The sequence below is a fragment of the Neltuma alba genome, unplaced genomic scaffold (assembly GCF_004799145.2).
Source record: "Neltuma alba isolate B1F8T4 unplaced genomic scaffold, ASM479914v2 tig00012586_pilon, whole genome shotgun sequence".
Lineage (NCBI taxonomy): Eukaryota > Viridiplantae > Streptophyta > Magnoliopsida > Fabales > Fabaceae > Neltuma > Neltuma alba.
The window spans coordinates 336,118-350,720 of NW_021637038.1; the positions used below are offsets into that span (position 1 = coordinate 336,118).

Sequence of the window (14,603 nt, forward strand, 5' to 3'; positions counted from 1 at the left end):
AAATATAAATTGAGTATTAAAATAAGTAATTAATGGCATTGGTTGGGTGCAGAGAATTGCATGCAATAATAAAGCAATAATTGTATAAGTGAAAGAGATTACCAAATGCGTATCTTTTAAGAGGCAATGACGTGTTACGTTGGGAGGCAAAGGATAAATTTAAACATCTGTATCAAAGATAGGCAATAAATTAAAATAGCATATTCATAGCAGTACCAATTTTGAAAGTGCTTTAGAAGCAAAAGATATAGAGAAAAACTGTAGTAGTGAAAAGGCAAGAACCGGGTTCCATACATATTTTCAGTCTTGATCATGGTACACTCTTGGTTCAAAATGCTTTTGGTGAATGGGATTCAACTTCAGCTCCTCCAAAAGAAGTTCGTGGACATCATTATTAGAAATACAATCAATGACAACATCAATTATAAGGTTAAGCGAGGAGGGCTTAATATTTAGAACACAAAATTTCAAGTCAATGTATGATATGGACATCATTATTAGAAATACAATTAATGACAACATCAATTATAAGGTTAAGCGAGGAGAGCTTAATATTTAGAAAACAAAATTTCAAGTCAATGTATGATACCAAAGAGGGTTTTACCTAGATGTTACAAAATGTTAACATAATCGCCAGTAGGCATCAAATTAAAGCAATATTATTGTATTCACAATGTTGTTGAATATGAAGGAACTAAACTATCTTGAATAGCTACAATAAAAATGATTTAATTGATTCACAGGCATCTAAATCATATCATATTTGCCCAAACTATGGATATGCCATGTATAGCTTAAGATTCATTTTATATGCCTGTTGTATTTCCCGCCTTCATCTTCTGTTCCTCATTCATTTTTCATTTTTAATTTGTTTTCTTCTGTTTTTCCTTTTAGTGTTATCTACTTTTATTACCTACTTTTTCACTGGCCATTACTTACTTTATTGTATTGTTGAAAATGATTCGGTGTTTCTTCATAATGTTGAGCTTTAAACACGCGCGCCCACACACCCCTCTATTGCAGTCGGGTTTTGTTGGTAGGCATTCTGTCCTTTGTGTCTCCATTCATTGAATATTCTTCTTTGAATGTTGTCTAAATTGTTTATTGTTTATTGCATAAGTTTGTGGGATATTGAAGTCAATTTGCACGTTTAGCTGACCTTTGGGATATTGAAGTCAATTCTCATGAACGCAGCTAATACCATAAAATAGTAACTTTCACTTTTAGTATTAACAGCTCTTTTTTTGGACTGCAAGTATTAACACTCTTTTACATAACGTTAGTTACAAAATTATTCTCTATCAATTGGGCATTATGTTTGTTCAATAATATACATATACATCATTTGGTATTTTGTATTAACAAACTTTATAATCATTTCACAACAGTTCTTTTTCCAACTAAATCTTTCTCTATCTGCAGCACTAACTAAACTATCACTTTTTCATACAGAGCTATTTTTCAATGTTATTAGCTTTTAATGAAATACAAAAAATTGTAAAGAAAATTTTGATTGTGATATAAGTTTATTCATCTGCAAAATTTAGAAAGAATGTAAAATCAACAAAATTTGCATAAAGACGCAGGTAAAACGCAAAATTATCTACAGAAAAAAATAGAAATGAAGAGCGACAGTGCTTTCTTCCTATTGATAAATAAAAACAAAAGGAGATGAGAAACCTTGTTCCTCTTGTCATTTCAGTAATATTGGTAAGTCAAGGTCAAAAAAGAAAAAACTAATATTGGTAAGTCCTTGCTGGAGATTACAGATCAACGGTTTCATGATGTCTTCACCCTCTTCTCATTTTTTCACTGTTTGCTTCTTCAGAGTTCAGAGTTCTTAATTATTCTCCTTAATTCTGAACTCAATCCAAGACGACACACTTGACCGGTGCCGCAACAGTATTCTTCGCCGGCAATATGTCTTCACGCTCTCCGCCATGTACACCTCAAGAGTCCCGGCCATACCGGCGCCTCCTCTCCTACAGTGATGAATACTCTATAGTGTTGCCACCGTCTACCTCGCCATCTATAACCTCGCCGTCTCCCTTGGCGTTTTACCCGCCGCCTGCTCTCCCATCGGACCGACCAAAGCCAGGCGATCTATTACTGGGGCCTTTGCTTAGCTCACTGATGACTCTGGTGCTGCTGACTTTGGTACTTGGTGTCTTTTACGTATGGAGAAAGAGGAGGCACTCACTACAACCACCAAACCAACCATGAGCTGGTAAACCCTTTCTGCTTTCCACTCTTTTAATTTAAGCATTTCGCTTTGCAATCCGCAATACAGGGTCAGGTTCCTCTTTGTTTTATTTAGTTTTACATTTACACTCATTTAATTAGCATATCATTTTACATTCCCTTTATATAAAAGATCTATATTAAGACATTATTCTCTTTTTTTTAAAATGATAACTGGAAAGCATGTAGCAATTAAAGAGTACAACCCAAACTAACATGCCTTGCTCTCTGACAATCTATTATTTTTATATATTTTGATATCTTTTATATGGGTTTTGTCAACTTAATTAGTTCTTTTGGCCTTAATTGATTGATAATTGATTTAATATATTTTATTTTGAATTAATATTTTATAGGGGCAAAATTGTCATATTTTGGTTTAATTATGATTAGTTGATTTTTAAGAACAATTAATGTTACCTTGTTCTTGAATTTTGACTACAGGTTTTTGGAAGGCATAAAAATAAAAAATAAAAAGAAGAAAAGAAGAAAATGGATTAAATAAATAAATAAAGAAAAAAATAATAATAAAAAGAGGGAGCACCTGATACACTGATATTCAATTATTCATCATCATCATCATCATCTTGGTAAAAGGGGGGGCTGGACGAAAGGGTTTTGGCAGCAGAGTTTGGCAGGAAGGAAAAAAAAAAGAAACAGAGTGGGCGCTGGACACACGTTAGCTTGACGGCGCAGGGAGATTCAGCGACGGCAAACCAGAGGGAGAACACGAGACGACCAGGGGAGCTCGGCGCACCATCCATCATCTTCTTCTTCTCCTTCTCCTTCTCGACGCGAACAGAGTGGCAGCGGCGTGAAGAATTCAGCATGGACAGTGTTCTTCCATGGAAGCTTGACATCATCCACTAAGAATTCAGCATGGGTAACTGTCTTCGCACCATCGAGTCACTAAGTTGATAGCCTCTATGCAGTCTAAAGAGATACAAATCTTTCGAAGAACTCTAGACCAGCATAAATTCAACTTAGACTGCATAGAGGCTATCAACTTAGTGACTCGATGGTGCGAAGACAGTTAGCCAGACCAGCATAAATTCAAACCATGCAGAAGCCCCATTAGTTCCTCAATGGTTGGGGACACATTTGTGAGCTTTGAACAAAAGCCAAATATTCAACGGTCCGAGTGATCCTGAAGAACTCCGTCACAGCCACTATGTCCATTTATCATAACAGATCCATCCACATCCAACTTAACAAAAATATCATCAATACAATTCGTGTCTTGCAGCTGAGTAGTCTTCACCCTGTAAACTGTACAAGAATTTGCTAGGTTATAATCCAAACAAGAGGAAATGTAATCTTAAACTAGGGGACATTAAAATAGGGGATGGGATGATGTTGATGAAGCTGAAATTTTATAAAAGTATGAAATAAATGCTGTTGCTATTATAATTTTAGGGACCTTGAATATTCGATGTTGCTGAATTATTTTTTAAGACTAGGAATAAATGATCTAGATATATATATATCTGAAGATTAATCAGCCCTTGCTTATATAATTTATAGGATTTGATATTTGTTCGAATCCATTAAAAAGTAGCCAAGAAGGAAGCAAGGGGAAGGGAACATGGAAGAAAAAGCAAAAGGTAGTAACGCTTTTCTTTTAATGTGATTGTGTATTGATTGCCACATGCTTGAATGTGCCTTTATGCTGATTGTGCATGAGAACATGTAAGTTGCCTTTGCATGATAATATTTGTCATGAAAATATGCGCTGGTTTCCATGTATTTTGGAATATGGGCGTGATAAATAGCGACTGGCTATATGAACGTATGGTGTATGTACATCATTGATTATATTTAGATACATGGTTTTGTTCTCTTTGGCCTGTATAGCATGTTGTTTGTGATCTTGTATGATTACTTGAAGAAAATTTGTTACTACTGAGATTCTTTAGAATCTCACCCTTTCTTCCATGTAATATAGCAAAAGCAGGTACTCCTAAGGGTAAGAGAGTAGTGATTGTTGGAGCTTAAAGGTGCAAGAAGATGAGGATTTTTTGTATATGTATTTTGCTTAAAAATGCATCTTATTTTGAAGTGAAGATATAATGTATATCTACTATGATATGTAAATATTCTTCCATAAGGATATAACTAAGGGCAGATAAATCATAATAACTGCTATTGAAGGAAATGATCAATATTTTGATATACAGTTATCATATTTAAATAACCGCCGTAAAAAAATACTTTTAACGGCGGTTTTTTAAATAACTGCCGTAAAAAGTCTATCAGAATTTTAAAATCCATCACGCGATAGTTTTCACTTTTCAGAGTCAGAGCTCACAGTCCCCCATACCACATCCTCACTCGATTTTCTCCCTCCTCCTATATTTGTCGGCGTTTATCCATTGCCTCTATCATTTCCGCCATGTTCTTCCATCACTGTCACTGTTGCTATTGCCGTCACCATCGCCTCATCCTCTTCATTCTTATTTGTGAGTTTTTCACCTCCATTCTTTTTGTGGATTTTGCAGTTTTTGTGGTTTGATATGATTATTTTCTTTAGTTAAAAAATAAGATGCTTAATCTGAGTTTAAAGAGATCTGATTTTTAGCAGATCTAAGTTTTTGATTTTATCAGATCTGAGTCTTTGATTTTACCTTTATTAAATCTTAGTTGCTTCGATCTGGTGGTCGAAGGTGAAGCTAAGTGACGCTATGAAGGCAAGAAAGAATCTATATTTACTCCATCAGAATGCTTTTAACTGGCGAGAAATTTCCTTTGAGGCTTTGTTCTCCCGTTCCCTCCTTATCAGTAGGATGAAACGTAGCTTAAAGGAATAAAAATTTTTCACGACGGTTATTTATATAACCCATGAAAAGTCACATATCACGGCGGTTCTTAAACCGCCGTGAAATCCTCTACATTTTACGTCAATGGCATAGACGTCGGTCTCAAAACCGTCGTAAAAAGCTTATTTTAACCGCCGTTAAATGTATTTTTTGCAGTAGTGATGAGCCTATGGCCACAGTATTGAATGTTAAACCCTACTGGCTATAGTTGACTTAATACAAGATTCAAAAGGCTAGATGGAAAGAAGAATGAGTTCAACGGTTGAATACGAATCATGGTTTTTAGACGGTTTTTACCATTTTTGTAAAAGTGTTAAATCGGCTACTTGAACCACTAGACAGGTTTTTTCGAAAGTGAGTTTTTAAAAAGTTTAAAACTTTTGAGAAAATCCAATTTCTTGAACAGGATCAGACCTTATGTTTGGGAATTATTAAAAAAAAAACATGTCTTTAACTTTATTGGTATATAAGGGATAATCGTTACAGGTCTTCTCTGGAAAATATATCAGTATCTACTTTGCCTGACCTGTGTTGGCTATTGAGGGACAAGGGGCTCCACTATTGAGTTGCAGATTTGATAATCTTACTGGTAACATATAAAGGAATCGTCCCTCATATAATAATCAAAGTGTTGCAATTAAGAGAGGCTAAAATCTGGAAGCAAACAAGGGATGCGAGAGTTCAGACTGAAGTCAAAGTCATTAGCAGAATCAGTCCATCAGAGACATCTTTTTTCCCTTGTTAGCAACTGTATTGCTGAATCTCACAGGACGATATGTTACTTATTCATTTGTAGTCTGTTCCAAATGAAACCCTAGACTTCCACCTCCACGGTATGAATATCGATCATCCAGAGCCTTGTTTCTTAGATTTCTCTTTACTTTTGTGAACTAGAATTGCCTGATCTTACATATCACGAGTATAACGCATTAATAAGATGCTATGGATCAACATGTGTAAAATCATTCAGGAAAGATCGCAGTAACTACGTACTGGACAACAAGGATGAAGATTGCTACTGGTTCAGCAAAAGGATTCGCATATATATATCTGCATGAAGATTGTGAGTTTACTTGTTGATTTTAGTCCACTTTGTGGAAATCTTATTCACTTCAATTTTATGTTACTCTCCGAAGTTTTACTTCTTTCCGTCCAATATATATTAGTCCACTAAATTGATTAATTTTTAGTGGGTATTGGGTGTTACTGGGTACTAAAAATTAATTAATTTAGAATACTACATGCTAGTAAAAAAATACTAACTGGAAAAAATTTTCTGGATGCACAAAAAATTCATTAATTTGTGATGCTGGGTGCTATTATAAAATACTTTAAATTGTTAGATACAATTAAATTCAAATAAAAAAAATTAATAAAATTAAAGTTAAAAAAGAAAGAAAGAAAGAAAGTTGATATCTCATCCCCGGACGCTGCCATTTGTGGTGATGAGCATTCCCTTTTCATCAATTACACTAAAAATTAATTAATTACTTTAGGATACTGGATGCTATAAAATATTTTAAGATGCTAGAAGCACTAAAAATTAATTAATTAAGGATATTGAGCACTGCTGAAAAAATATTTTTGGATACTAAATACACTAAAAATAATAAATTTAAAATGCTTAGTGCTCCTGAAAATGTACTTTAGAGTGTTGCATGTAACACCCCGAATTTTTTGACTCAGGATGAGCAGAAAAGAGAAAGTTCATTAAAATTATTTAATAGCTCAATCAATTAGGAAAAATTATGGAATATTGATTTTTTCAAGGTTTAGAAATATTTTGGAAAAGTTCATTCCCCGAAAAGTGGCTTAAATGATTTTAAAGCTATTTTCATAGCAAAATGGGTTATTTTCTTAGAAAATACTTAGAGGTTTCTAATTAACTAGAAAATTTTAGGGAAATTATTTTATGGTTCAAAGAAGCTAATGGATAAGAAAAATCCATTTATGATATTTTGGTTTAATTTCTGGACATATCTTATATTTCAGAAAAATAGGAGAAGGATAAGATTGGAGAAATAATTATTTTGGAGGGCAAAATGGTCCAGCAACTATGTAATACACGTGCTTCCTTCTCCATTAGCCACCTGATTCACTTCTTCATTACATAACTGATCACCGTGGCATTCTTTCATTTCCTTCCATCCGCGACAGTGAGAGAACTCGAGAGAGGGGAAGACCGAGAGGAAGAAGTTGGTGATCGGAGGTAGTGATCGGTGGCCAGATTCCTGCATGCAAACGGAGTTTCAGATTCAGGTGAGCCCCCTGATCATCATTCTACTCTTCGTTCTTTGGTTTGTTGTGTGTTTGAAGAGTTAATGATGAAAGAAGTTTGGGTTCTAGTGAGAGAAAGTGAGTAAAAGGATACAAGTTTTAGTGAGCTGGTGTTTTTATGGCCGATTGAAGTATATGGTGCTGGTTTTTGAGCTTGCATGTGCTATTTTTCTTCTCTGTTTATGTCAACCGAAAACAGAGGTTAAAGGGAGGAGAAGGACGCTTCTTTTATTTATATATATATATAGATATATGCATGTGCTGCGGGATCATGAAGGTGTTTATATGTGATAGGTTGCTCTGTTTCTTGAATCCGAGACAGGGGAGTGGGTTTTGTGCTCGCATGTTGTTTTCGGTTGTGGTTCTTAGCTTCTAACACAGGAGCTAATAGCTTGAGATAATGATGTTTGGTTTTTGGTGGTTGGATGTTATATGAATGAGGTATATAGGTTTGTTCTGGGATTGCATGTCGTCTAGCTTTATTGTGCGTGAAGTTTCTAAGTTCATGAGCCCTGATTCTGGTAAGCCGAGACAAGCTCTAAAGGTTGGAAAGTTTCTGGTTTTTGTTGGTTATGAGATAGGAAAGAAAATGATACACGTTTGTCTATGGCGCCTCGGTCAAGTTTGTGGGAACTGAATTTACATAGTTAAGTGGCGTTGGGTTCACTGGTTGTGAGGAGACCGAACTGACATATATGTATATAGTTTCGGTACATGTGTGTGTTTGTTGCTGTCGTGAGACTTGAATTCATGGAGCTAGGGGAAATAATCAATGGTTAGATGATGACTGGTTTGGAGAGGAGACTGAATTGATGTATATATATGTATATAGTCTCACAATATATAGTAATATATGACTTACGTGGGAATTTACAGTGGTTATATTTTATATATAAGGGCCGTGGGATTATAATGGAAGGAAAGGTAATTGAGGAGGAATGTTAAAGTTTGAAGGAATTAAATGGGTAGATGTTTGAAGTTAGAAATGAATTAATAAAATGTGAAGTGATTTTCATGAACTTAAGATATGGAGAAGTAAGGAAATAGACTAGTGGTAATAGAATAGATATAATGGGAAGTTTTAAAGATTGAAGGATTGAGTGAGAATTAAAGTTAATGGCTGTTTGGTCGCCGAATAATCTTAAAGTTAGATAGTTGCTTGAGGAAGTTTAACTTGGGATCTAAGAGATTAGAATAATTAAGTGAAGGGAACTCATTATTTTGCCTTCAAATATAATAGATAAAAATAGTATATTTGACCAAGATGACCAGTTACTAAGAAAAGTAACTGTTTGGGCTGAGATAAAGAGAGAAACCCCCCACAGTAAATGTATTAAATAAGAAAATTGTCCAGAATGATCAACTACTAAGTAAGGGTAGAGATTGAAGAAGATCTAGGACGTTAAGTGAGCTATTTAATTTATGAATTTACAGTTGGATCAAGCGTTAATCTATCCTTACCAATATGATAGGTTTTGATATCTGCAAAAGCCCACCAAGAAGCAGAAAGAAAGGAGAACGGTAAGGTTTGATTTGGAGGGATGCGGACCAGGTAGTAGTTCTTTCCTACCTTACACTTGTGTATGATTGCTGCATGTCTGTTTGTGCCATATTACTTTTCTAAAGCATGAGAACATGTAATCCTTAATTCCTTGCATGGATTTTTAGCCGTGACCACGTGCAGCTGATAAACATGGGGCAGTGATTGCCAATTATATGCGCGGCAGTGATTGCCAGTTATTTGCGCGGCAGTGATTGCCAATTATATGCGCGGCAGTGATTGCCAGTTATTTGCGCGGCAGTGATTGCCAATTATATGCACGGCAGTGATTGCCAGTTATTTGCGCGGCAGTGATTGCCAATTATATGCGCGGCAGTGATTGCCAGTTATTTGCGCGGCAGTGATTGCCAGTTATTTGCGCGGCAGTGATTGCCAGTTATATGCGCGGCAGTGATTGCCAATTATATGCGCGGCAGTGATTGCCAATTATTAGCGCATTATTTATTCAGCTTGTCTAATAGACATGGGGCAGTGATTGCCAGGTATGTGAGCATTATTTATTCAGCTTTTCTATCTGTCATTGTGCATAAATGCTTAATTGCATTAGCTTGCAAGGTTATGTTCCACTTTGGCTTGTTTTGCATGCTTTATGTGATCTGCACATTTGTTTGATGGAAATTACTACTACGGGGATTCTTCGGAATCTCACCCTCCAATTTATGATGAACAGTGAAAGCTAGTAGCCCGAAGGACAAGGAGGTTGTTTAAGAAGAAGGTGGGCTGATTGAAGAGCAGAGATACCTGTTATAATTCTGTAAATTGTATAGTAAAATATTCGGGCAAGTAACTTTACTTGCTTTATGGAAATATTATTTTGTATCCTTTAGAAGAAGGAGGTGAGCATTGCCAGGTGCACGTATATGCTGTCAACCAAGAGCGTTGCTTTATTTTTAATATAATATTTAAGATTGTATAGTATGAAATTATTTTAGGTGATAATAGATTGAGTTGAAAGCAGGGTTGATATTGGATCACTAATCTGTTATCTGAAGGTTTGAAACATTTGATCAACGGATTCCAATGTTAAAGAAAAAAAAAAATTCCCTGTCTTTTCCCAGGACGGAAACCTGGCGTTAGTGATTCACAGACGTTAAAATGATCCTATTAGTATATAAAAGTGAGGTGTTGCATTGCATATACCAAAAATTAATCAAATTAGAATATTGAGTACTTCTAAAAAATATTTCAGGATACTAAATCCAACTTAACCCAAATGAGTAAAAAAACAAAAATTCCAAAAAGTGATGGGTCTCATTCCCAGACCATGCCGTATGGGGGATGAGCATGCCCTGCTCATAGACCCGATGAGCAGGGCAAGCAGACTCCATTTTTATGATACTAATAGTCTGCCTGTTACTTGAAAAAATTTCTTTCAGTATCTTATAAATAGGATTAAAAAGTATTTTTTCTTTCAGCTCTATGTCATTCGTTTTTATTATATCTAGACGCTGGACAGAAACTGAGATAAATTATTGCTTAACGTGGAATTCTCATGAATCTTGCTATATGAAGCATCGGGGAGCTAATGGAATATTGAAGGATGAATAAAATTTGGATGCCAATTCTTAAAACGTTTCTAAAATAAAGGAATACAATGAGAATGTACAAAGAATTTTATTTTTTATTTTCATTCAATTATTTTATTTTATTTTTAAGTAAAAATTACAATTCAACTTTTTAAATTGGGTTAGAATAATTAACTTCACAACATGAGTTCTCTTTTATTGTCTCTCAAACATGAGTTCTCTTTTATTGTCTCTCAATTATTTTATTTATTTAATTTTATTTTTACGTAAAAATTGCAATTCTATCTTTTACACGTAATCCAATAATTTCCCATATGTAACGTCATACTTTTTATATCCCTAAGATTTAAGTAAATTTTTATTAAGATAGAATAGATAGTTGTTAAATATATATAAGCAATTAAAATAATTTAAATTATATATATGTGTATATGTATAAATACTTATATATATATATGAATAAATGAATAAAATAATATTATTGAGAAGTTTCACATTGACTAAATAATGAGAAGATAGATAAAATACCAATGTAGAGAAATCCCACATCGACTAAATAATGAAGCACCGCACATACCCACTCAACCAGGCTATCTTCGGTAGAAGACCCAGTTTGAAGGACAGGTTTTCGTCCAGTAATCAACTCCCAGAGCAAAACACCAAAGGAGAAGGCATCTGCCTTCTCTGTGAGTCTCCCGCTAGATCCATATTCTGGAGCCAAGTATCTGTACTCAATGAAAACAAAACTTTATGCATGAGATGAAAAGAAAGAGTTAATGGTGAAAGAAGGTGATTCAAAGAACCGTATTATCTAATGGAAATCCACGGACTTCATCGAGAGGCAGACGAGAAGTTAGATAATATAAGACTGTGTGTAAGACTTACCCAAAGGTTCCTTTTATTCGAGCTGCGGTGACATGGGTATCAGTGTCTGATGAAAGTTCGGCAAGTCCAAAATCTGCAATCTGATTAATAGATGCAATAGGCACATGTTATTTTTCTTTATAGATATTAGTGTCTGATATCAAGGCCAAGTGGGAAGATAAGCACGTCCTCAAGATATTCGAACCGATTCTTTTAGTGCAGGGAAAGCGTTTGATGAAGAGAAAGTGGAATAATGTCAGTTGATGTCTTCATTAAAGACAGAGTCAGGTGTTATACAATGAGAGACAACCTTTGGCTCAAAATTGTTATCAATAAGAATGTTAGCTGCCTTAATGTCACGATGTCTGATTCTGGGTTCACCTACGACGTAACAAACGTTATTGGACTGAAAAAGTAAAACTTCTATGAGTAATAAGTGAAATCAGTTTTCTTTATACTTGATATATCTGGATATTATATCAAGTAATTAACTAAACTCAGTCTTCGTGCAGATATGCCAATCCTTTTGCAGAGCCATTGGCAATTTTCATCCTTGTTGACCAGTCCAGAGTTCCTGTATCTTTTTCTGAATGATTGCACAGATATATCCATTATGGTATCTTTACAGCTAAGACTGGCTAAGATATCATTTCCACCATTATGAACAAACATATAAAATTTATGTACATTTTTCATTTTTTGTTCAAATTCTGATATGTGCATATAAGCAAAGCGTATATAAGCAGCCACTAAGACTTCTTTTATAGGAGCTATAAAGGGACCTTCTCATTATGCTATAAATAGGGATATTCCAATATTTAGAGATTCCAAGAGCTTCGAAACATTCCTATCTATGTTCAACATATCTATATACATGTTATGATAATTCCCTTTTAACAATTTTTTATGATTTATCAGGGGGAAATCACACTGTGATCCCAAAAAAAAATATAATTACTATAAAGTTTTAAAATTAGTGAAAGATAAGTTCTCGTGTAGAAAATAACAAGAAGTTCCAAACTGCTCACTTATTATTGAAAATTTTTAGTAATTATATGCTTTATTTGGGACCTAACAGTGATTTCCTCGCATATCAACGGCTACAAGAGTTAATAAAAAACCTACAAAAATCTACAACATTGTGAAACAGGCCCCAAATCATACCGTGGACATGGAAGTCTAGGGTTTTATTAGGGACAAACTCATAAACAAGCATCAACGTCCTTTGAGATTCAGCAATGCAGTAGCCAACAAGGGAAACAAGATGTCTGTGATGGACTCTACTAATGACCTGCACTTCAATCTGGAACTCTTGCATTCCCTCTCTGCTTCCAGATTTTTGCTGCTTAATGGCTACACTTTGATTTTTTTTTTTTTAAGGAAGGATTCCTTTATGGACAGTTCCAAAACCACCTTGGCCCAGAAAATTTGACTCTGAGAATCCATCTGTTGCCAATTCTAATTCTTCATATGTAAATGTGCCCAGTGAGCGTTCAAAGGCAATGGAAGATGGTAGAAGTGAAACTACAACCTCTTCAGCTGGCAGAGAAGGTGATATCAACAATCAATAATAGATATACAGACGCATGTATGCAGGTATAAGGATAAAATTTAGGTCATGTTAGATCAAATTTTTCAATCACAGTGGTCATTTTGCTATTCTAAATAATTAAAATATACATATGCATTTATAAATTCATATATGAACTTGATCTAATTAATATAAGCAACTCGACATATGTTTTGTTCATAGTAAATTTAGAGTAAAATATTCTAACCTTCCTTATATTTTGCCTTAACTACATGGACATCCCTTTTATCTACCCTTCATCATATTTAATTCTTAATTTTAGTTCAAATTATTTTGAAGAATTTAAGTGTTTTTTTCTTTTTATTTTGTTTAATTTTTTTTGCAAATGATTATTCCTTTATTTTTTTTATCATATTGGGATAGAAGTAGAAATAATTTAGTTAACATAGATATAAAAAATTTGATTAGAAATTTGAATAATTTTTTTAATAAACATATAATTGACTAAATGTGTTTATAAATGTTTATAGAAAAAAATGTATTTAAAAATTTTAAATGTTAAAATAATATGCTTTGAAGCATGCTTTTAGCTATTCAAAAGAAACCGATAAATGTGATGAAAAATTTAATAGTAAAATTTTATAATATAATCAAACCCGATGGGAATATTATGTGTGTGTCTTGCCCTACCCCACTTATTTAATTGTTTTTCGTTAATCATAAAGCATGAGGTTACGATAAAAAGAGTCTCAGGCTGCCACCTCGATCTGTTGGATGTGGGGTGATTTAATTTGTTTGCTTTTTGGTGTATCATCTGACCAAATCAACCTGTTATCATTTCTATTAGTTGTAAAAAAGATTATTTCTCTGTTCATAAATGATCCAAGAAACACAGGAAATGTAAAATAGAATAACGTTTTAATATAGGTGTTATATATAAGGGAAATGTAAAATGATATGCTAATTAACTCAGTGTAAATGTAAAATTAAATAAAACAAAGAAGAGGAAACTGACCCTATACTGCGGATTGCAAAGCGAAATGCTTAAATTAAAGGAGAGGAAAGCAAAAAGGGTTTACCTGCTGATGGTTGGTTTGGTGGTTGTAGTGAGTGCCTCCTCTTTCTCCACACGTAAAAGACACCAAATACCAAAGTCAGCAGCACCAGAGTCATCAGCGAGGTAGGCAAAGCCTGCAGTAATAGATCTCGTGGGGAAGCAGCCGGCAGGTAAGATGGCCTGGGAGACGGCGAGATATACGGTGGCAACACTATAGAGTATCATCACTGTAGGAGATGAGGGAGAAGGCGAGTATCGGTGTACACGGCGGAGAGGGCGAAGACATATTGCCGGCAAAGAATACTGTTGCGGCACCGATCAAATGTGTCATCTTGGAAAATAATTACGATCTCTGAACTCTGAAGAAGCAAACATTTAAAAAAATTAGAAGAGGGTGAAGATATATCATGAAACCGTGGACCCACGTTCGGTTGACCTTGGGCTATTAAAAATTTTGGAGGATAACATTTGAGGACTGTTAAGAGGGACAATTCCATTTAATTAAAAACCACAAATTCTTAAAAAGCAAGTAACATGATTTTGCTTATCTCATTGATCTGTAATCTTCAGCAAGGACTTACCAATATTACTTCAAATTAATTTTTTAGTTGAAAATTTGTTATTTATGGAATATATAATGTTTATATCAATTAAAATTAAATAATTTATTTTGGTTGTTTGACATATTATTGAGATTTTAATTAATTTAGAATATTGAAAATGCTGAGGA

General features: G+C 34.3%; 1 pseudogene; it reads right to left on the bottom strand.

Moving 5' to 3' along the window:
• Positions 1-3,370: 3,370 nt before the first annotated feature.
• Positions 3,371-14,098, bottom strand: LOC114728967 (proline-rich receptor-like protein kinase PERK1; annotated as a pseudogene).
• Positions 14,099-14,603: the final 505 nt, after the last annotated feature.